This window comes from Trachypithecus francoisi, unplaced genomic scaffold, assembly GCF_009764315.1.
Source record: "Trachypithecus francoisi isolate TF-2019V2 unplaced genomic scaffold, Tfra_2.0 Lachesis_group7, whole genome shotgun sequence".
NCBI classification, from domain to species: domain Eukaryota; kingdom Metazoa; phylum Chordata; class Mammalia; order Primates; family Cercopithecidae; genus Trachypithecus; species Trachypithecus francoisi.
Genome location: NW_022681472.1, coordinates 83,069,442 through 83,092,077, shown reverse-complemented (window position 1 = coordinate 83,092,077; position 22,636 = coordinate 83,069,442). Strand labels below are relative to the sequence as shown.

The following is a 22,636-nucleotide window of genomic DNA, read 5'->3' as shown; positions in this document are numbered from 1 at the left end:
CAGCCAGCCTCACTTCCCCCCTCAGCACTGCCCTGGTTTATTTTGACAAGGTTGTTTCCACCCTGCACGGTCACACACCCTTGCAGACACCAGGGAGTCCTGCCCACTCTGGGAACCATTGTTCACTGTGGAAAACCCGAAGCGTCACCTTACGCACAGCAGGCTGGGAAACAGGGCTGCTGGCGAGCCCCTCAGGAGCAGTCATGGTTGACTGTTGTGGACAAGCAGCAAAATGGAGTGCAAACAGCACACAGGGCTTCCTGGCACAGGCCTGCAGGTGGGCGGTGGGCGGTGGGGTGGGGGGCAGTGGCAATGCCCTGGGCCTCCAAGTGATGAGCTTGGAAACCTGCTTCAAGTTGAATCGAGCAGAGGATGCAAAGGTAGGAAATACAGAAATACACCTCGCAAGAGAAGAGGAAACATACCAGATGTTTTAACGGGTAGAATTTCAGATAAAAAACAAACCATGTATTGAACATGGAAAAGGCACAAGGGGGACAATGAGGTCTGGGAGAAGCAGCAGCTGCATAAAGCAAGTATATCCCTTTGGGGATGGGATCTGCGGGTGGGATGATCAGAAGTAAGAAGCCTGGAGGACCTTGCAGAGCTCCAGGCTGGGCTGTCATCTCTGTTAGTAGCACAACACAACTGGTTCCAGGTATGGGAATAAACAAGAACAACAAAAGCCCTATACACTACATCAACTATTGCTATGGGACAAAGTGCTGCTGCCAGGAAAGTATTGCTACGGTGACACTGTCAGGCACAGGAGGCAAATGGGAAGGGGCAAGGCCCTCTGTCCTTCCCACCTGCCAGTTTTCCTTTGAACAACCAGGTCTGGCCACTCTGGGTCTGCAGACTTTCAGGGCCATAAGCAGCAGCCACAGACTGGTCATTGCCCCCTTTATACTGGGCATACACAAGGACCATAGTCAAAACACTTCTCAACAACTGACTTGCTAAGCAACCAGGGAGGTGCCTGACCACTCAGAGCAGGTGCTGGCCTGATCTCCTGGCTCTTCGTTACTTCTGGTGCTTCCAGTTCTGCACAGGAGGCCCACGTCACTTATTTTCATTGCCTGTCTGGCCTCTGTAGACAATTGAGTTTGGGACGCCTGGCTGAGAAAGAAGTCAGGTGGGGGATTCTACACGATATGTCAACACTTTCATCCTCATTCTGTGTGCCTCAGGTCCCAGGAAGGCAGGGACAATCCTGACGGGGCTAGCCCAGGGGTTCTAGGAGCAGTGTGCAGGGGAAGAGGTTATATGGAGTGGGAGTGGCATGGGAGGGAAAGGGAAGCAGGAAAGGCTGCCAGTAGGAGGACAGAAGCTGAACAGGATAGTCCAGAAAGCAGAAAGGGCACATGGAGCCCAGGTAGAGACACATTCAAAGGCCTGTGAACATAACACAGTGTCAGGGTTTGCAAACATCTAGGCAGTACACATTTCGGAGTCTCTTTCTACATGCATCTGACTCATCTTGATTTTTGTTGAATGAGGCCACACTGACCACAGGGAAAAGTCCAATGTTCTCAGCCCACTGCTCTTGCCCCACGTGAACTTTCCAATGTCTCCGTTCATTACCTTCTTTTATCAATCAATGTGGGCAAAAAAAACAAGTTTGTTAAAAGTGGATGGAGGCCGGGCGTGGTGACTCATGCCTGTAATCCCAGCACTTTGGGAGGCTAAAGTGGTGGATCTCCTGAGGTCAGGAGGTCGAAACCAGCCTGGCCAATATGGTGAAACCCCGTTTCTACTACAAGTATACAAATTAGCCAGGTGTGATGGTGTGCACCTGTAATCCCAGCTACTCAGGAGGCTGAGGCAGGAGAATCGCTTGAACCTGGGAGAAGGAGGTTGCAGTGAGCCGAGATCACACCACTACACTCCAGCCTGGGCAAAAGTGTGAGACTCCATTTCAAAAAAACAAACAAACAAAAAAATGGGTGAAATGTGGTAATGAATTAGACTTGGAGACAGCAGTATGAACTCATAGTTAGCTTTACATAGATAAGATGGAAACCTGGAGAAATATTTACACATACATGCATCCACATGGATTCATATACACACACTTATTTATTTATGTATTTATTTTTAAAATTTTTTACAGGGGAGAGTGCAAAAGCAGTCCCCCATTACCACAAATTATGCAGTCAAGTCTCCCACATTTGGGGGAATCACAGGGGTCAGCACAGCTGGAGTGCAATGGATGGGCCTCACCCTGGGAAACCACCTTCATGATCATGGTATCTCCCCTGCCAGATAAGTATTCATATATATATATTAAAAAATTGTTCTCCCCATCCTCCCTACACACATATATTTCACTGCTCTGTCAGTTGAGAAGATCTGGAGGAAATAACACCTCAAGCACATCTAGCACCCAGATCTTGGATTCTAAGTCCTTTCTACAATAAAATGACAGGGGATCCTTGAAGAAATGGCTGATTGTATAACTGGGGCTGGAAATATACAAGATAAGCCCTAAGCATCTTATAGTGCCAGAAAGTATGAATGTTCCAAAAAAGAAAGAGAGAGAGAGAGAAACAAAGAGAAAGAAAGAAAGAAAGAAAGAAAGAAAGAAAGAAAGAAAGAAAGAAAGAAGAAAGAAAGAAAGAAAGAAGAAAGAAGAAAGAAAGAAAGAAAGAAAAGAAAGAAAGAAAGAAGGAAAGAAAAAGGGAGGGAAGGAAGGAGGGAAGGAAGGAATGAAGGAAGAAAGGAAGGAAGGAAAGAAGGAAGGAAGGAGAGGAGGAGGAGAGGACAGAAGAAAGGAAGAAAGGAAGGAAAGAAGGAAAAGAAAGGAAGAAAAAGGAAGGACAAGAAAAAGAAAGAAAGAGAAAGAAAGAAGAAAGGAGGAGGGAGGAAAGGATGGAAGGGAAAGAAAGGAAGAAAAAGGAAGGAAGGAAGGAGATGAAAGAAAAAGAAAGAAAGGAAAGAAAAGTAAAAGAAGGAGGGAAGGAAGAAAGAAAGAAAGAAAGAAGAAAAGAAAAAAAGAAGAAGGAGGGAAGAGGGAAGGAAGGAAGGAAGGAAGGAAGGAGGAAGAAAGAAAGAAAGAAAGAAAGAAAGAGAAAGAAAGAAAGAAGGAAGGAAGAAGGAAAGAAAGAGAGAGAAAGAAAAGAGAGACACCCATAATAAGAAAGTATGTCAAATGGACACAAGAAGTAACTGAAGAGTTCCCAATAACCAAGAAAGAAAAACTATGAGCAACAAAATAAAATCATAATGGATTATAACCCAGATAAATTAAAAATTATAAAATAAATACCTGCAAGTCCATACTGATATATAAATAAATAAATAGGAGAGAGGAGTTAAAGTAAAAAAGTCTAAATAGGTAGAAAAAGTCTGAATAGTTCATGTAGATCCTCTAGCCATGGAGAAAAAGAGCAGGAATGCCCTCTTCTTAGGGGATGGCTATGCACAGTGACTTTCTTCTGAAGAGTCTAATATAAAAAGGGAGTTAAGAAAGAACATCAGTCAACATTAAGTCGACATCAGTGATGGGTCATGCTGATGGTGCCTGCCCTTGATTTCTTAAAAGCGGAACTTTACCTTTGTGGCCTTCCTCCATAACCCCAATCTAATGATAACAGGAATCAGACAACCCTAACAGAGGTACGTTCGATGAAATACCTGACCAGTCAAAACTGGTCATCAAAACTCAAAACTGTCAAGGTCTTCAAAAACCAGGAGAGTCTGAGAAAGCGGCGAGGCCCATAGGGGCATAAGAAGACATGATCACTAAATGTGATATGGGACCCCAGATGGGACCCTGGACCAGAAGAAGGACACTAGGTAAAAACTAAAATAATGCTTCAACTTCAGTAAACAATAATGTATCCGTATTGGTCCATTAACTGTGACAAATGTGCCACACTAACACAAAGCATTAGTAAGAGGGAAAACTGGGGGCGAGGTATATGGGAACTTTTTGAACCATTTTCACAATTCTCCTGTAAATCTAAACTCTTCTGAAAATAGAGTTTATTTCTTTAAAGTGTCTGGAGGATATGCACAAGGGTGTGGAAGCAGAGGGGCTACAGGTAAAAAATCATGACATTTAGAATATTTCCTTCAACTTTTGCTCCCCACGGTGACTATCTTACCCTGCTCCCATTAAACTCTGAACAATGTTATCAGCCTGAAAAATGGATTGGCATAAATGTGTAATGTCGAAGCTGGGAGGGACTACAGCGGCCATCCAGCCCCCTGCTTTTAATGACACTTGAGGAAAATCGAATCCAAAGACCAGAAGCGGCTGGGCTCAGTGGCTCACTCCTATAATCCCAGCACTTTGGGAGGCTGAGGCAGGCGGATCACCTGAGGTCGGGAGTTTGAGACCAGCCTGACCAACATGGAGAAACCCTGTTTCTACTAAAAATACAAAATTAGCCAGATGTGGTGGTGCATGCCTGTAATCCCAGCTACTGGGGAGAATTACGTGACCCCGGGAGGCAGACATTGTGGTGAGCTGAGATAACGCCATTGCACTGCAGCCTGGGCAACAAGAGTGAAACTCCTTTAAAAAAAAAAAAAAAACAGAACCAAATGACCAGTGAATGTTCAGTTCAGTGCCCATGGGTAGGGCTGAAATCCTCAGGGTCCTGGAAGAGTGATGGACAGCAATGTCAGCCAGTCCTCAGAACAGCCCACTCTGCAGAGGAAACCGAGGCTCACAAGGGCCAAGAGCCTTCCTCCCAGTCAGAGGGCTAGCAAGCAGCAAAGCAGACAGCCAGGCTCAGGTCTCCTTCCCGGCTTCACAGAAGTGCTACCTCCCTACTACCACTAACCCTCACACTCCCCTACTCCTGTCCCCATGGCCAGTCACTTTCCCGTTTCCTCCCACAGCAGCAGGGGGCAACGGCTGAAGACTCAGGTAAGATGCAATTCAGGGAGGATGGCACTTAGATTGGTTTCTCTTTTTTTTTTTTCTTGATTCTGTCTTTATGAAACTTTTCTTTAACCCAACATTAAGTCCTGATCTGATTTCTCGTGAGCTTGAAGCCAGGGTGCCCACACTCTGCAAAAGAAGAAAAATGCCAATATGAGTCCTTGAGGCTCAGTGTTGTTGTGCAGTCCATGGACAGGCCAATGTCCTAACTTCGAGGTTTCATTTTTGGAGGAAAAAATATTCCGCAGGATGTAGGATGCCCTGCATCCCACAATGAGTATGCCTCCGTGGCATCCAGCTCTGGGAGGGTGACCAAACTAAAAAGGAAACAGTTACAAGCAAAAGGACACAAATTACCGGCGGAGTCATTATTACTCACAGCAACTCAGGCCCAGGGTCTATGTGGTGCAGGGTTTCTGAAACCCAGCCTATACCTGGGAATGAAGGAGAGAACGAGAGGCCTGGATGCTGGGTGGAGGTTCTGTTATTTACTGTTACAAATGTAAGAATAAAACCTCCCAAAGTGCTGGGATTATAGGAGTGAGCCACCAAGCCCGGCTGCTTCCGGTCTTTGGATTCGATTTTCCTCAAGTGTAATTGAAAGCAGGGGGCTGGATGGCCGCCATAGTCCCTCCCAGCTTGGACATTACACACTTATGCCAATCCATTTTTCAGGCTGATAACATTGTTCAGAGTTTCATGGGAGCAGGGTAAGATAGTCACCGTGGGGAGCAAAAGTTGAAGGAAATATTTGAGGAGCTTTTCCTAACTCCTCAAATAAACCTGGATCCCAAGAAGAACAGAAGGAGAAAGGTGAGTGTGGGGGAGGAATTGGAGTGCAAGCTCAGAGGTCCTTGAGGGATAGAGGAGAAGGTGTCTGCTTTCGGAGAATGGCAATAAGAGGTATGTTGGGATGGAGATACCCAAATGTGTAGCACTTATACAGATTTAGCAAATGGTCCTCTCACTAGTAAAAGTTTCTAAACATTAACCTTAAGTTAAAAAAAAAAAAAAAAAGAAATTTTGAAATTATGCAAAAGCCCAGAACATTCGGCAGGAAGATGCCTTCATTTGCAAACTTGAGCATATTACATAATCATCTCCATTTCCTCACAGGTTGTGAAGAGTAAATGAGATAATATAATGTAAAGTGCTTGAAACACCATGAATAATGCATTTGAGCTATTACTATTTTTACCATGATTACTGGTAGATTAGAAGTAGTCTCTTCATAGCCATCTTGATTACTACTAGTACTAACACGACCATCACCGCAAACACTACTACTACTAAAAGGATAGCACTTTATTAGTGGCGCTTAATAGTATCTATTATAATTCTCAACACTTAGCATATTTCAGGAGGAAAACTGACTGATGGACTGATATAATGCACAATTGAGGAAATGAACAAACAATTAGATACATTCCTATAATGTGAGGGGTGTATCTTAAAAGGAAAACGGTCCCATAGGTTGCAAAGAGCAAAAGCAGGAGTCAAGAGCTGTCTCTAGTCTCAGGAGCCGGATGCTGTGAACGCAGGGTGTTCAATAAATACCTAACTGATGTCTGAGCAAGAAAGAGACAAAGAATGACAACGGTCAATTGGGTTCAGCTTAGGCAAACACTCAAAGCCAGGATACAATCAGAACAGGAGAAGAGAGGCTCTTACAGTCACTTGATTCATAGTCCTTGTTTTAAAGATGGGGCTGTGAAGGATCAAAGGGGTCAGCTGGGGATCAACACTCAAAGGGCAGCTTTGGGCCAAGGCAGTGAAACCAGTCTGGTGAGCTGAGATGCACGTTACCCAGTAAATACAGGAAAATAGACTGTGTCTCTGCAGTGTGATAGTTAATTTTGTGTGTCAACTTCACTGGTCCACAGGATTTCCAGAGAGCTGGTTAAACAGCATTTCTGAGTATGTCCAGTGAGGTTATCATTTCAACCAGGAGACTGAGTAAAGCAGATGGTCCTCTCCAATGCAGGGTGGGCCTCACTCAGCCCACTGAGGACCTGAATAGGACAGAAAGGCACAAGAAGGTTGGATTTCATCCCTGCCTGATTGCTTGTGCTGGGACATCGATCTTCTCCTGCCCTTGGCACTCCTGATTCTCAGGCCTTCGAACCCAGACTGGAATCTACACCACAGGCTCTCCAGCCCTCTGCCCTTTCTGAGACAACAGCTGCTTTCCTAGGTCTCCAGCTTGCAGGTGGCAAATCACACAACCCCTCAGGCTCCATAAGTGCAAGAGCCAATACCTTATAATAATAAATCTCCTAGATATAGATATAAATATCAAAGTCGCTATCGATATAGACATGGATATGCATCGATCTTCATCTTCCATTGGTCCTGTTTCTCCGGAAAACTCTGACTAATACACCTGTATATTTTAAAGACTTTAAAGAAGGATAAAGCTCTTTTTTTATCCACTCTGTTTACTCCTCATAGTCTATCTCAGCACCTGACTCATAGCAGGAAAGTGGTTAAGGGCAGAGAGGACACGAGGGAATGGCTACCTCCTTCCAGTCACCACACAAGGTGCTGGGGAGGTGGGTTCTGTGAGACCCAAGGCTCTGCTCCCAGGGAAAGTTGGAGAGACCATGTTCCCAAACACATCCCCCATCAGCAGATCCCTTCCCACAAAAGGCACTGTAGAGAGAAAGATCCTCATCTTCAGAAGAAACAGAGCTGAAAGAAGGGGCTAGGAGTGGGCAGAGAACAATGGTGGTGAAGTAGAGACGTATGGAGAGGGGGTGAGAGGCAGCACGAGAGAGTACAGAGAATGTGCCGGGAGAACAGGCGGGCACAGAGCAGGTTTAAGGGATTCAGAAGACTCATGTACTGATTTGAGAGCCACCATCCACGAGCAGGGGGGATCTCAAGCAATGCAATTGCTCCAAGCCTCCAGTCCCTTCATCTGTGAAAATCTGGGATCACGAAGCTGGCTTCACTCCCTGTGATTTCCTTCAGAGAAAGCACAGCGGCTTTTCTCCTTTATTCCAAGCACAGGCACCCTGCACAGTCGCACACTGCAGGTTCTCATTTGATATTTGTGCATTACAAGAAAGGAGAAAGGATGAGCAATCACTTTATAAACTGTAAAGTCCTGGAGAGATGACAGAGCTGCCTTTGTTTCTCAAGACAGACTGGGGAGCTTCTGAAGGGGGAATACTTTCTTCCTCACTTTGCCTTTCCAGCCCCAAGTCAGTGTCCTGAATTCACTCAACCCAAGAAAACGTTCTCCAAGCATGTCCTATGTGCTGTCAAAATGCCAAAAGCTGGAAGCAGGCAGAGAACAAGACCCAGACGCTGCAATCCAGGGGAGGAGAGCTGATGTTCAGGAAAGTGAAATGCTGCTTCTGGAGACAGAAGAAATGCCCCCAGGGAGAGGATCAGAATTACTATGCCAAAGCCCAGCCTTTCCTCAAAACCATAACGATAATCAACACCCAGAGTGACAGCTGCAGAGGGTGGTCACCTGTGTGGCTGGCTGCTATGTGAGCTGGACTGAAAGACACTCAGAAATGCTTTCATTTTCAGGGCTTGGCACAGCCACAGCCACTGCTCCCCGCTTGGGCCTAGCTCATTACAGGCATCATAGAGGAAGCTCCGTATCTGTGGGTGTGACGGTGTATGATCAGTGAAAGATGTTATCAGAAGAAAAAAAAATTAGGCACATTTTCCCCTAGACTTACTAATCCTTCCTCTGCAATTACCCTCATGTTTTGACATTAATTGAACTCTGTCTTTACTACTAAAAATAAACTCCAGCGCAATTGCAATGCACCAAAAACCTCAATATGAAACCACAAGAAACAGTAATAGAGAAATGGGCCAATACCAAAGGTGTTTTGAGAAGATGTTTCTGTTTCAAGTGTAGAGTTCCGAGTGGGCCGAGAGTTCTTTAAAATCCTGTGGACATCAAGTACAGGAAGCAATCTTTACACACAGGCCTTGTGGCCAAAGACTGGTGCCGGCTTGTATCCCTTGACAGGGAAGCCGGAGCCTGCTGATGCGGTGTCAACAAAGGCCGGGGGCCCGCATGGCCAGTGTGGTAGTATCAGGCAAGGAGCCAGCAGATGACACCAGGGGGAGGCAAGGCCAGGAGAGGAGTCCAAAAGAGCAAGTGAGGGGCTAAAGGGAAGAAGCCCATCCTGTCTGCATATCCAGGGAGTGGGGCCAGCGGTGAGCAAGAATGACACGGAGAGGGTCAGGAGCTAGAGAGGTCAGGAGCCGGACAGGTCAGGAGCTGGAAGGAGAAACAAACAGACTCGCATTCATTGCCCATTTCCTCGGGCAAGGTTCTGTCATCCTTACAAGCAGACCAAGTGGCTTCTGGTCCATGATGTGGCTGGGAAAACTGAAGTCTGGCTGGGTGTGTGGTGTGTGCCTGTAGTACTAGCTACTCAGGAGGCTGAGGTGGGAGGATCGCTTAAGCCCAGGAATTGGAGGCTAGCCTGGGCTTAAGCAAAGTCCCTGTCTTTAAAAAAAATTTTTTTTTTAAATTTTATGTGTGTTTTGAGACAGTCTTGCTCTGTCGCCTAGGCTGGAATGTAGTGGCGCGATCTTGGCTAACTGCAACCTCTGCCTCCTGGTTTCAAGTGACTCTTGTGCCTAAGCCTCCCAAGTAGCTGGGATTACAGGTGTGTGCCACCATGCTCAGCTAATTTGTGTATTTTTAATAGCAACAGGGTTTCACTATGCTGGCCAGGCTGGTCTCAAACTCCTGGACTCAAGTGATCCGCCCACCTCAGCCTCCCAAAATGCTGGAATTACAGGCATGAGCCACGGTGCCTGGCAAGATTTTTTTTTTTTTTTTAAAGAAAGAAGTTTGACAAGCTGTAAAAGACTCACCTAGAGTCACATAGGCAGTGGTAGGTGGAGCCTGGGGTAGACCCTAAGTGTCTGACTCTGTTCCTGGTGCCTTTGCTGCATGGCAGGCAGCAGTCCTGACTCATGGGTGGGAAAGGTGAGGATGCCCTCCAATTGGTGTGCGTCCCAGCCAGGCTGATTTCTAGGCAGGTCCAGACAGGCAGGCTCCCAGTGCGAGAAGTGCCTTTAGGACAAGTAGAACTGCGGGCGCAGACGCAAATGCCTGGGCCTTTCTTCAGATTCTGTCATAGAACAGACTGCCTGAGGCTGTGCTCAGGACTACAGGCCTCAGAAACCCAGCACTTGCCCCTGCTCTGTCTTTCTGCTCCCAGCAGCTGAATTCTAGGGAAATGTCTCTCCGTCACCCCACCCAGAGACAGACCTGCCAAGCTTTTGGCTTTCAGATTCTCTGCCACATGACTGAGGTCCCATCAGCCTTTTCCCCCAATATGTGACTAGCTTATTCCAGCCCTCCAGGTGCAACAGGGCATGGGGATCAGCTGGAAAGGCTGCTGCCCCTGTACGCTCTCCTGCTCCCTAAGCCTGCATCAGCAGCATCGGCTCCCAAGACATAATTCAATGACTGTCCCTGAGGATCAAAAAGAGCTACAAGGCTGAGATGGGTGGATCACGAGGTCAGAAGATCGAGACCATCCTGCCTAACATGGTGAAACCCCGTCTCTAATAAAAATACAAAAAAATTAGCCGGGCGTGGTGAGGGGCGCCTGAAGTCCCAGTTACTCGGGAGGCTGAGGCAAGAGAATGGCTTGAACCCGGAAGGTGGAGCTTGCAGTGAGCTGAGATCGTGCCACTGCACTCCAGCCTGGGCAACAGAGCAAGATTCCATCTCAAAAAAAAAAAAAAAGCTGCGTAGGGCTCCCAAGGAAGGCTTGTCAGCTGTAGACATTGTAGTAGCAGAAGTGAGAAATTCAACAATGAAATGAAAATGAATGCATAATATGAATGCACAAAGGTGCTTAGCTCTAAACAATGGAAAGGATTTTTACTTGCTAAACAGCAGCTTGGCTCCCAGTATGCTTTATGCACAAGCATCTTTCAAGAGCCACAAGAGGCAGCACCTGCTCCAGGAAGTCTCCCTGCATGGAGAAAGTCCCCTCCACCATCCTTATATACACCTAGTGAGTATGGAGTACGTATGTGTGCCAGTCTCCCCACCTGACTGAAGGGCAAGGCCTCATGCTCTTCACCTCTGCCCACCACAGGATACTGACTATCACAGCAGATTGAAATGCAAATGCGCTTTTGAAAATTTAAGGCACGAGGGGTGAGAGCAAGATGGCCGAATAGGAACAGCTCCAGTCTCCAACTCCCAGCGCGAGCGACACAGAAGACCGGTGATTTCTGCATTTTCAACTGAGGTACTGGGGTCATCTCTCTAGGGAGTGCCGGACAATCGGTGCGGGTCAGCTGCTGCAGCCTGACCAGCGTGAGCTGAAGCAGGGCGAGGCATCGCCTCACCTGGAAGCGCAAGGGGGAAGGAAATCCCTTTCCCTAGCCAGGGGAACTGAGACACACAACACCTGGAAAATCGGGTAACTCCCACCCCAATACTGCGCTTTAAGGAAACAGGCACACCAGGAGAATATATCCCACACCTGGCCGGGAGGGTCCCACGCCCACGGAGCCTCCCTCACTGCTAACACAGCCGTCTGCGGCGATCTATCCGCAAGGCAGCAGCGAGGCTGGGGGAGGGGCGCCCGCCATTGCTGAGGCTTAAGTAGGTAAACAAAGCCGCTGGGAAGCTCGAACTGGGTGGAGCTCACAGCAGCTCAAGGAAGCCTGCCTGTCTCTGTAGACTCTACCGCTGCGGACAGCGCACAGCTGCAGTCCATTAGGGGAAAGAGCGGGCCGCTGCAGACCCGAACGACTCTGTCTGACAGCTTTGGGGAGAGCCGTGGATCTCCTAACGCGGAGGTTGAGATCTGAGAACGGACAGACTGCCTGCTCAGGTGGGTCCCTGACCCCTGAGTAGCCTAGCTGGGAGACATCCCCCACTAGGGAAGTCTGACACCCCACACCTCACAGGGTGGCGTCACCCCTGAGAGGAAACTTCCAAAGAAAGAATCAGACAGGTACACTCGCTGTTCAGCAATATTCTATCTTCGGCAACCTCTGCTGCTGATACCCAGGCAAACAGGGTCTGGAGTGGACCTCAAGCAATCTCCAACAGACCAACAGACAGTCCTTCTGACTGTCAGACGGAAAACTATCAAACAGGAAGGACACCTATACCAAAACCCCATCAGTACGTCACCATCATCAAAGTCCAGAGACAGATAAAACCACAAAGATGGGGAAGAAGCAGGGCAGAAAAGCTGGAAATTCAAAAAATAAGAGCGCATCTCCCCCTGCAAAGGAGCGCAGCCCATCGCCAGCAACGGATCAAAGCTGGTCAGAGAATGACTTTGACGAGATGAGAGAAGAAGGCTTCAGTCCATCAAACCTCTCAGAGCTAAAGAGGAATTACGTACCCAGCGCAAAGAAACTAAAAATCTTGAAAAAAAAGTGGAAGAATTGACAGCTAGACTAATTAATGCAGAGAAGATCATAAACGAAATGACAGAGATGAAAACCATGACACGAGAAATACGTGACAAATGCACAAGCTTCAGTAACCGACTCGATCAACTGGAGAAAGAGTATCAGCGATTGAGGATCAAATGAATGAAATGAAGCGAGAAGAGAAACCAAAAGAAAAAAGAAGAAAAAGAAATGAACAAAGCCTGCAAGAAGTATGGGATTATGTAAAAAGACCAAATCTACGTCTGATTGGGGTGCCTGAAAGTGAGGGGGAAAATGGAACCAAGTTGGAAAACACTCTTCAGGATATCATCCAGAGAACTTCCCCAACCTAGTAGGGCAGGCCAACATTCAAATTCAGGAAATACAGAGAACGCCACAAAGATACTCCTCCAGAAGAGCAACTCCAAGACACATAATTGCCAGATTCACCAAAGTTGAAATGAAGGAAAAAATCTTAAGGGCAGCCAGAGAGAAAGGTCGGGTTACCCACAAAGGGAAGCCCATCAGAATAACAGCAGACCTCTCGGCAGAAACTCTACAAGCCAGAAGAGAGTGGGGGCCAATATTCAACGTTCTTAAAGAAAAGAATTTTCAACCCAGAATTTCATATCCAGCCAAACTAAGCTTCATCAGTGAAGGAGAAATAAAATCCTTTACAGATAAGCAAATGCTTAGAGATTTTGTCACCACCAGGCCTGCCTTACAAGAGACCCTGAAGGAAGCCCTAAACATGGAAAGGAACAACCGGTACCAGCCATTGCAAAAACATGCCAAAATGTAAAGACCATCGAGGCTAGGAAGAAACTGCATCAACTAACGAGCAAAATAACCAGTTAATATCATAATGACAGGATCAAGTTCACACATAACAATATTAACCTTAAATGTCAATGGACTAAATGCTCCAATTAAAAGACACAGACTGGCAAACTGGATAAAGAGTCAAGACCCATCAGTCTGCTGTATTCAGGAGACCCATCTCACATGCAGAGACATACATAGGCTCAAAATAAGGGATGGAGGAAGATCTACCAAGCAAATGGAGAACAAAAAAAAGCAGGGGTTGCAATCCTAGTCTCTGATAAAACAGACTTTAAACCATCAAAGATCAAAAGAGACAAAGAAGGCCATTACATCATGGTAAAGGGATCAATTCAACAGGAAGAGCTAACTCTCCTAAATATATATGCACCCAATACAGGAGCACCCAGATTCATAAAGCAAGTCCTTAGAGACCTACAAAGAGACTTAGACTCCCATACAATAATAATGGGAGACTTCAACACTCCACTGTCAACATTAGACAGATCAACGAGACAGAAAGTTAACAAGGATATCCAGGAATTGAACTCATCTCTGCACCAAGCGGACCTAATAGACATCTATAGAACTCTCCACCCCAAATCAACAGAATATACATTCTTCTCAGCACCACATCGCACTTATTCCAAAATTGACCACATAATTGGAAGTAAAGCACTCCTCAGCAAATGTACAAGAACTGAAATTATAACAAACTGTCTCTCAGACCACAGTGCAATCAAACTAGAACTCAGGACTAAGAAACTCAATCCAAACCGCTCAACTACATGGAAACTGAACAACCTGCTCCTGAATGACTACTGGGTACATAACGAAATGAAAGCAGAAATAAGATGTTCTTTGAAACCAATGAGAACAAAGATACAACATACCAGAATCTCTGGACACATTTAAAGCAGTGTGTAGAGGGAAATTTATAGCACTAAATGCCCACAAGAGAAAGCAGGAGAGATCTAAAATTGACACTCTAACATCACAATTAAAAGAACTAGAGAGGCAAGAGCAAACACATTCAAAAGCTAGCAGAAGGCAAGAAATAACTAAGATCAGAGCAGAACTGAAGGAGATAGAGACACAAAAAACCCTCCAAAAAATCAATGAATCCAGGAGTTGGTTTTTTGAAAAGATCAACAAAATTGACAGACCGCTAGCTAGACTAATAAAGAAGAAAAGAGAGAAGAATCAATAGACGCAATAAAAATGATAAGGGGATATCACCACCGACCCCACAGAAATACAAACAACCATCAGAGAATACTATAAATGCCTCTACGCAAATCAACTAGAAAATCTAGAAGAAATGGATAATTTCCTGGACACTTACACTCTCCCAAGACTAAACCAGGAAGAAGTTGAATCCCTGAATAGACCAATAGCAGGCTCTGAAATTGAGGCAACAATTAATAGCCTACCCACCAAAAAAAGTCCAGGACCAGATGGATTCACAGCTGAATTCTACCAGAGGTACAAGGAGGAGCTGGTACCATTCCTTCTGAAACTATTTCAATCAATAGAAAAAGAGGGAATCCTCCCTAACTCTTTTTATGAGGCCAACATCATCCTGATACCAAAGCCTGGCAGAGACACAACAAAAAAAGAATTTTAGACCAATATCCCTGATGAACATCGATGCAAAAATCCTCAATAAAATACTGGCAAACCGGATTCAGCAGCACATCAAAAAGCTTATCCACCATGATCAAGTGGGCTTCATCCCTGGGATGCAAGGCTGGTTCAACATTCGCAAATCAATAAACGTAATCCAGCATATAAACAGAACCAAAGACAAGAACCACATGATTATCTCAATAGATGCAGAAAAGGCTTTTGACAAAATTCAACAGCCCTTTATGCTAAAAACGCTCAATAAATTGGTATTGATGGAACGTACCTCAAAATAATAAGAGCTATTTATGACAAACCCACAGCTAATATCATACTGAATGGGCAAAAACTGGAAAAATTCCCTTTGAAAACTGGCACAAGACAGGGATGCCCTCTCTCACCACTCCTATTCAACATAGTGTTGGAAGTTCTGGCTAGGGCAATCAGGCAAGAGAAAGAAATCAAGGGTATCCAGTTAGGAAAAGAAGAAGTCAAATTGTCCCTGTTTGCAGATGACATGATTGTATATTTAGAAAACCCCATCGTCTCAGCCCAAAATCTCCTTAAGCTGATAAGCAACTTCAGCAAAGTCTCAGGATACAAAATTAATGGGCAAAAATCACAAGCATTCTTATACACCAGTAACAGACAAGCAGAGAGCCAAATCAGGAATGAACTTCCATTCACAGTTGCTTCAAAGAGAATAAAATACCTAGGAATCCAGCTTACAAGGGATGTAAAGGACCTCTTCAAGGAGAACTACAAACCACTGCTCAGTGAAATCAAAGAGGACACAAACAAATGGAAGAACATACCATGCTCATGGATAGGAAGAATCAATATCGTGAAAATGGCCATACTGCCCAAGGTGATTTACAGATTCAATGCCATCCCCATCAAGCTACCAATGACTTTCTTCACAGAATTGGAAAAAACTGCTTTAAAGTTCATATGGAACCAAAAAAGAGCCCGCATTGCCAAGACAATCCTAAGTCAAAAGGACAAAGCTGGAGGCGTCACGCTACCTGACTTCAAACTATACTACAAGGCTACAGTAACCAAAACAGCATGGTACTGGTACCACAACAGAGATATAGACCAATGGACAGAACAGAGTCCTCAGAAATAATACCACACATCGCCGGGCGCGGTGGCTCAGCCTGTAATCCCAGCACTTTGGGAGGCCGAGACGGGCGGATCACGAGGTCAGGAGATCGAGACCATCCTGGCTAACACTGTGAAACCCCGTCTCTACTAAAAAAATACAAAAAAATTAGCCGGGCGTGGTGAGGGGCGCCTGAAGTCCCAGTTACTCGGGAGGCTGAGGCAAGAGAATGGCTTGAACCCGGAAGGTGGAGCTTGCAGTGAGCTGAGATCGTGCCACTGCACTCCAGCTGGGCAACAGAGCAAGATTCCATCTCAAAAAAAAAAAAAAGCTGCGTAGGGCTCCCAAGGAAGGCTTGTCAGCTGTAGACATTGTAGTAGCAGAAGTGAGAAATTCAACAATGAAATGAAAATGAATGCATAATATGAATGCACAAAGGTGCTTAGCTCTAAACAATGGAAGGATTTTTACTTGCTAACAGCAGCTTGGCTCCCAGTATGCTTTATGCACAAGCATCTTTCAAGAGCCACAAGAGGCAGCACCTGCTCCAGGAAGTCTCCCTGCATGGAGAAAGTCCCCTCCACCATCCTTATATACACCTAGTGAGTATGGAGTATCGTATGTGTGCCAGTCTCCCCACCTGACTGAAGGGCAAGGCCTCATGCTCTTCACCTCTGCCCACCACAAGGATACTGACTATCACAGCAGATTGAAATGCAAATGCGCTTTTGAAAATTTAAGGCACGAGGGGTGAGAGCAAGATGGCCGAATAGGAACAGCTCCAGTCTCCAACTCCCAGCGCGAGCGACACAGAAGACCGGTGATTTCTGCATTTTCAACTGAGGTACTGGGGTCATCTCTCTAGGGAGTGCCGGACAATCGGTGCGGTCAGCTGCTGCAGCCTGACCAGCGTGAGCTGAAGCAGGGCGAGGCATCGCCTCACCTGGAAGCGCAAGGGGGAAGGAAATCCCTTTCCCTAGCCAGGGGAACTGAGACACACAACACCTGGAAAATCGGGTAACTCCCACCCCAATACTGCGCTTTAAGGAAACAGGCACACCAGGAGAATATATCCCACACCTGGCCGGGAGGGTCCCACGCCCACGGAGCCTCCCTCACTGCTAACACAGCCGTCTGCGGCGATCTATCCGCAAGGCAGCAGCGAGGCTGGGGGAGGGGCGCCCGCCATTGCTGAGGCTTAAGTAGGTAAACAAAGCCGCTGGGAAGCTCGAACTGGGTGGAGCTCACAGCAGCTCAAGGAAGCCTGCCTGTCTCTGTAGACTCTACCGCTGCGGACAGCGCACAGCTGCAGTCCATTAGGGGAAAGAGCGGGCCGCTGCAGACCCGAACGACTCTGTCTGACAGCTTTGGGGAGAGCCGTGGATCTCCTAACGCGGAGGTTGAGATCTGAGAACGGACAGACTGCCTGCTCAGGTGGGTCCCTGACCCCTGAGTAGCCTAGCTGGGAGACATCCCCCACTAGGGGCAGTCTGACACCCCACACCTCACAGGGTGGCGTCACCCCTGAGAGGAAACTTCCAAAGAAAGAATCAGACAGGTACACTCGCTGTTCAGCAATATTCTATCTTCGGCAACCTCTGCTGCTGATACCCAGGCAAACAGGGTCTGGAGTGGACCTCAAGCAATCTCCAACAGACCAACAGACAGTCCTTCTGACTGTCAGACGGAAAACTATCAAACAGGAAGGACACCTATACCAAAACCCCATCAGTACGTCACCATCATCAAAGTCCAGAGACAGATAAAACCACAAAGATGGGGAAGAAGCAGGGCAGAAAAGCTGGAAATTCAAAAAATAAGAGCGCATCTCCCCCTGCAAAGGAGCGCAGCCCATCGCCAGCAACGGATCAAAGCTGGTCAGAGAATGACTTTGACGAGATGAGAGAAGAAGGCTTCAGTCCATCAACCTCTCAGAGCTAAAGGAGGAATTACGTACCCAGCGCAAAGAAACTAAAAATCTTGAAAAAAAAGTGGAAGAATTGACAGCTAGACTAATTAATGCAGAGAAGATCATAAACGAAATGACAGAGATGAAAACCATGACACGAGAAATACGTGACAAATGCACAAGCTTCAGTAACCGACTCGATCAACTGGAGAAAGAGTATCAGCGATTGAGGATCAAATGAATGAAATGAAGCGAGAAGAGAAACCAAAAGAAAAAAGAAGAAAAAGAAATGAACAAAGCCTGCAAGAAGTATGGGATTATGTAAAAAGACCAAATCTACGTCTGATTGGGGTGCCTGAAAGTGAGGGGGAAAATGGAACCAAGTTGGAAAACACTCTTCAGGATATCATCCAGGAGAACTTCCCCAACCTAGTAGGGCAGGCCAACATTCAAATTCAGGAAATACAGAGAACGCCACAAAGATACTCCTCCAGAAGAGCAACTCCAAGACACATAATTGCCAGATTCACCAAAGTTGAAATGAAGGAAAAAATCTTAAGGGCAGCCAGAGAGAAAGGTCGGGTTACCCACAAAGGGAAGCCCATCAGAATAACAGCAGACCTCTCGGCAGAAACTCTACAAGCCAGAAGAGAGTGGGGGCCAATATTCAACGTTCTTAAAGAAAAGAATTTTCAACCCAGAATTTCATATCCAGCCAAACTAAGCTTCATCAGTGAAGGAGAAAAAAAATCCTTTACAGATAAGCAAATGCTTAGAGATTTTGTCACCACCAGGCCTGCCTTACAAGAGACCCTGAAGGAAGCCCTAAACATGGAAAGAACAACCGGTACCAGCCATTGCAAAAACATGCCAAAATGTAAAGACCATCGAGGCTAGGAAGAAACTGCATCAACTAACGAGCAAAATAACCAGTTAATATCATAATGACAGGATCAAGTTCACACATAACAATATTAACCTTAAATGTCAATGGACTAAATGCTCCAATTAAAAGACACAGACTGGCAAACTGGATAAAGAGTCAAGACCCATCAGTCTGCTGTATTCAGGAGACCCATCTCACATGCAGAGACATACATAGGCTCAAAATAAAGGGATGGAGGAAGATCTACCAAGCAAATGGAGAACAAAAAAAAGCAGGGGTTGCAATCCTAGTCTCTGATAAAACAGACTTTAAACCATCAAAGATCAAAAGAGACAAAGAAGGCCATTACATAATGGTAAAGGGATCAATTCAACAGGAAGAGCTAACTCTCCTAAATATATATGCACCCAATACAGGAGCACCCAGATTCATAAAGCAAGTCCTTAGAGACCTACAAAGAGACTTAGACTCCCATACAATAATAATGGGAGACTTCAACACTCCACTGTCAACATTAGACAGATCAACGAGACAGAAAGTTAACAAGGATATCCAGGAATTGAACTCATCTCTGCACCAAGCGGACCTAATAGACATCTATAGAACTCTCCACCCCAAATCAACAGAATATACATTCTTCTCAGCACCACATCGCACTTATTCCAAAATTGACCACATAATTGGAAGTAAAGCACTCCTCAGCAAATGTACAAGAACTGAAATTATAACAAACTGTCTCTCAGACCACAGTGCAATCAAACTAGAACTCAGGACTAAGAAACTCAATCCAAACCGCTCAACTACATGGAAACTGAACAACCTGCTCCTGAATGACTACTGGGTACATAACGAAATGAAAGCAGAAATAAAGATGTTCTTTGAAACCAATGAGAACAAAGATACAACATACCAGAATCTCTGGGACACATTTAAAGCAGTGTGTAGAGGGAAATTTATAGCACTAAATGCCCACAAGAGAAAGCAGGAGAGATCTAAAATTGACACTCTAACATCACAATTAAAAGAACTAGAGAGGCAAGAGCAAACACATTCAAAAGCTAGCAGAAGGCAAGAAATAACTAAGATCAGAGCAGAACTGAAGGAGATAGAGACACAAAAAACCCTCCAAAAAATCAATGAATCCAGGAGTTGGTTTTTTGAAAAGATCAACAAAATTGACAGACCGCTAGCTAGACTAATAAAGAAGAAAAGAGAGAAGAATCAATAGACGCAATAAAAAATGATAAAGGGGATATCACCACCGACCCCACAGAAATACAAACAACCATCAGAGAATACTATAAATGCCTCTACGCAAATCAACTAGAAAATCTAGAAGAAATGGATAATTTCCTGGACACTTACACTCTCCCAAGACTAAACCAGGAAGAAGTTGAATCCCTGAATAGACCAATAGCAGGCTCTGAAATTGAGGCAACAATTAATAGCCTACCCACCAAAAAAAGTCCAGGACCAGATGGATTCACAGCTGAATTCTACCAGAGGTACAAGGAGGAGCTGGTACCATTCCTTCTGAAACTATTTCAATCAATAGAAAAAGAGGGAATCCTCCCTAACTCTTTTTATGAGGCCAACATCATCCTGATACCAAAGCCTGGCAGAGACACAACAAAAAAAGAGAATTTTAGACCAATATCCCTGATGAACATCGATGCAAAAATCCTCAATAAAATACTGGCAAACCGGATTCAGCAGCACATCAAAAAGCTTATCCACCATGATCAAGTGGGCTTCATCCCTGGGATGCAAGGCTGGTTCAACATTCGCAAATCAATAAACGTAATCCAGCATATAAACAGAACCAAAGACAAGAACCACATGATTATCTCAATAGATGCAGAAAAGGCTTTTGACAAAATTCAACAGCCCTTTATGCTAAAAACGCTCAATAAATTTGGTATTGATGGAACGTACCTCAAAATAATAAGAGCTATTTATGACAAACCACAGCTAATATCATACTGAATGGGCAAAAACTGGAAAAATTCCCTTTGAAAACTGGCACAAGACAGGGATGCCCTCTCTCACCACTCCTATTCAACATAGTGTTGGAAGTTCTGGCTAGGGCAATCAGGCAAGAGAAAGAAATCAAGGGTATCCAGTTAGGAAAAGAAGAAGTCAAATTGTCCCTGTTTGCAGATGACATGATTGTATATTTAGAAAACCCCATCGTCTCAGCCCAAAATCTCCTTAAGCTGATAAGCAACTTCAGCAAAGTCTCAGGATACAAAATTAATGTGCAAAAATCACAAGCATTCTTATACACCAGTAACAGACAAGCAGAGAGCCAAATCAGGAATGAACTTCCATTCACAATTGCTTCAAAGAGAATAAAATACCTAGGAATCCAGCTTACAAGGGATGTAAAGGACCTCTTCAAGGAGAACTACAAACCACTGCTCAGTGAAATCAAAGAGGACACAAACAAATGGAAGAACATACCATGCTCATGGATAGGAAGAATCAATATCGTGAAAATGGCCATACTGCCCAAGGTGATTTATAGATTCAATGCCATCCCCATCAAGCTACCAATGACTTTCTTCACAGAATTGGAAAAAACTGCTTTAAAGTTCATATGGAACCAAAAAAGAGCCCGCATTGCCAAGACAATCCTAAGTCAAAAGGACAAAGCTGGAGGCGTCACGCTACCTGACTTCAAACTATACTACAAGGCTACAGTAACCAAAACAGCATGGTACTGGTACCACAACAGAGATATAGACCAATGGAACAGAACAGAGTCCTCAGAAATAATACCACACATCTACAGCCATCTGATCTTTGACAAACCTGAGAGAAACAAGAAATGGGGAAGGATTCCCTATTTAATAAATGGTGCTGGGAAAATTGGCTAGCCATAAGTAGAAAGCTGAAACTGGATCCTTTCCTTACCCTTATACGAAAATTAATTCAAGATGGATTAGAGACTTAAATGTTAGACCTAATACCATAAAAACCCTAGAAGAAAATCTAGGTAGTACCATTCAGGACATAGGCATGGGCAAGGACTTCATGTCTAAAACACCAAAAGCAACGGCAGCAAAAGCAAAATTGACACATGGGATCTAATTAAACTAAAGAGCTTTTGCACAGCAAAAGAAACTACCATCAGAGTGAACAGGCAACCTACAGAATGGGAAAAAATTTTTGCAACCTACTCATCTGACAAAGGGCTAATATCCAGAATCTACAAAGAACTCAAACAAATATACAAGAAAAAAACAAACAACCCCATCAAAAAGTGGGGAAAGGATATGAACAGACATTTCTCAAAAGAAGACATCCATACAGCCAACAGACACATGAAAAAATGCTCATCATCACTCGCCATCAGAGAAATGCAAATCAAAACCACAATGAGATACCATCTCACACCAGTTAGAATGGCAATCATTAGAAGTCAGGAAACAACAGGTGTTGGAGAGGATGTGGAGAAATAGGAACACTTTTACACTGTTGGTGGGATTGTAAACTAGTTCAACCATTATGGAAAACAGTATGGCGATTCCTCAAGGATCTAGAACTAGATGTACCATATGACCCAGCCATCCCACTACTGGGTATATACCCAAAGGATTATAAATTACTCTACTACAAAGACACATGCACACGTATGTTTATTGCGGCACTATTCACAATAGCAAAGACTTGGAATCAACCCAAATGTCCATCTGTGACAGACTGGATTAAGAAAATGTGGCACATATACACCATGGAATACTATGCAGCCATAAAAAAGGATGAGTTTGCATCCTTTGTAGGGACATGGATGCAGCTGGAAACCATCATTCTTAGCAAACTATCACAAGAAGAGAAACCAAACACCGCATGTTCTCACTCATAGGTGGGAACTGAACAATGAGATCACTTGGACTCGGGAAGGGGAACATCACACACTGGGGCCTATCATGGGGAGGGGGGAGGAGGGAGGGTTTGCATTGGGGAGTTATACATGATATAAACGTCATGCAC

At 45.0% G+C, this 22,636-nt stretch overlaps 1 long non-coding RNA gene and 1 other non-coding gene across 2 annotated transcripts in view; both read right to left on the bottom strand.

The window, feature by feature from the left end:
- LOC117079261 overlaps positions 1–22,636 on the bottom strand; it is a 140,233-nt gene that overhangs the window by 102,537 nt on the left and 15,060 nt on the right. The gene's annotated exons all lie outside the window — the stretch shown is intronic.
- On the bottom strand, positions 2,111–2,273 carry LOC117079720. Its single transcript, XR_004435572.1, has one exon. It is a non-coding gene; the product is annotated as a U1 spliceosomal RNA (small nuclear RNA).